The 2500-nt window shown below is 49.9% G+C and overlaps 1 protein-coding gene across 2 annotated transcripts in view; it reads right to left on the reverse strand.

Annotated features, from left to right (window-relative positions):
* Window positions 1-2500, reverse strand: part of LOC307145314 (kinesin-like protein KIF1C) — a 50169-nt gene that overhangs the window by 36567 nt on the left and 11102 nt on the right. The window lies entirely within an intron of this gene.

Here is a 2500-nt window from a genome sequence, read left to right on the forward strand (position 1 = left end):
CACACGCCAGAGAACGTGACACACAGAACTCACACGCCAGAGAACACGCACAGAACACAGAACTGACACACAGAAATCACACGCACACGCCAGAGAATATGTGACGCACAGAAATCACACGCCAGAGAACATGTGACGCACAGAAATCACACGCACACGCCAGAGAACATGTGACGCACAGAAATCACACGCCAGAGAACATGTGACACACAGAAATCACACGCACACGCCAGAGAACACGTGACACACAGAACTCACACGCCAGAGAACATGTGACACACAAAAATCACACGCCAGAGAACACGTGACGCACAGAAATCACACGCACACGCCAGAGAACATGTGACGCACAGAAATCACACGCACATGCCAGAGAACATGTGACGCACAGAAATCACACGCCAGAGAACATGTATCACACAGAACTCACACGCCAGAGAACATGTGACGCACAGAAATCACATGCACATGCCAGAGAACATGTGACGCACAGAAATCACATGCACACGCCAGAGAACATGTGATGCACAGAAATCACACGCACACACCAGAGAGCATGTATCGCACAGAACTCACACGCCAAAGAACATGTGACGCACAGAAATCACATGCACACACCAGAGAACATGTGACACACAGAACTCACACGCCAGAGAACGTGACACACAGAAATCACACGCCAAAGAACACGCACAGAACACAGAACTGACACACAGAAATCACACGCACACGCCAGAGAATATGTGACGCACAGAAATCACACACCAGAGAACATGTGACGCACAGAAATCACACGCACACGCCAGAGAACATGTGACACACAGAAATCACACGCCAGAGAACGTGACACACAGAAATCACACGCACACGCCAGAGAACACGTGACACACAGAACTCACACGTCAGAGAACATGTGACACACAGAAATCACACGCACACGCCAGAGAACATGTGACACACAAAAATCACACGCCAGAGAACGTGACGCACAGAAATCACACGCACACGCCAGAGAACACGTGACACACAGAAATCACACGCACACGGCAGAGAACATGTGATGCAGAGAAATCACACGCCAGAGAACACGTGACGCACAGAAATCACACGCCAGAGAACATGTGACGCACAGAAATCACACGCCAGAGAACACGTGACACACAGAAATCACACGCCAGAGAACATGTGATGCACAGAAATCACACGCCAGAGAACACGTGACACACAGAAATCACACGCACACGCCAGAGAACATGTGACGCACAGAAATCACACACACATGCCAGAGAGCATGTGACGCACAGAAATCACACGCCAGAGAACACGTGACGCACAGAAATCACACGCCAGAGAACATGTGATGCACAGAAATCACACGCCAGAGAACACGTGACACACAGAAATCACACGCACACGCCAGAGAACATGTGACGCACAGAAATCACACACACACGCCAGAGAGCATGTGACGCACAGAAATCACACGTCAGAGAACACGTGACGCACAGAAATCACATGCACAGAAATCACATGCACACACCAGAGAACATGTGACACACATAACTCACACGCCAGAGAACATGTGACACACAGAAATCACACGCACACGCCAGAGAACATGTGATGCACAGAAATCACACGCACACGCCAGAGAACATGTGATGCACAGAAATCACACGCCAGAGAACATGTGACGCACAGAAATCACACGCACACGCCAGAGAACATGTGACGCACAGAAATCACACGCCAGAGAACACGTGACGCACAGAAATCACATGCACACGCCAGAGAACATGTGACGCACAGAAATCACACGCCAGAGAACATGTGACGCACAGAAATCACACGCACACGCCACAGAACATGTGACGCACAGAAATCACACGCCAGAGAACATGTATCACACAGAACTCACACGCCAGAGAACATGTGACGCACAGAAATCACATGCACACGCCAGAGAACATGTGACGCACAGAAATCACACGCACACGTCAGAGAACATGTGACGCACAGAAATCACACACCAGAGAACATGTAACGCACAGAAATCACACGCACACGCCAGAGAACATGTGACGCACAGAAATCACACGCCAGAGAACATGACGCACAGAAATCACACGCACACGCCAGAGAACATGTGACGCACAGAAATCACACGCACACGCCAGAGAACATGTGACGCACAGAAATCACACGCCAGAGAACACGTGACGCACAGAAATCACATGCACACGCCAGAGAACATGTGACGCACAGAAATCACACGCCAGAGAACATGTGACGCACAGAAATCACACGCCAGAGAACATGTATCACACAGAACTCACACGCCAGAGAACATGTGACGCACAGAAATCACATGCACACGCCAGAGAACATGTGACGCACAGTAATCACACGCACACGTCAGAGAACATGTGACACACAGAAATCACACGCCAGAGAACATGTGACGCACAGAAATCACACGCCAGAGAACATGTATCACACA

Source organism: Squalius cephalus, assembly GCF_949319135.1.
Source record: "Squalius cephalus genome assembly, chromosome: 18".
NCBI lineage: Eukaryota > Metazoa > Chordata > Actinopteri > Cypriniformes > Leuciscidae > Squalius > Squalius cephalus.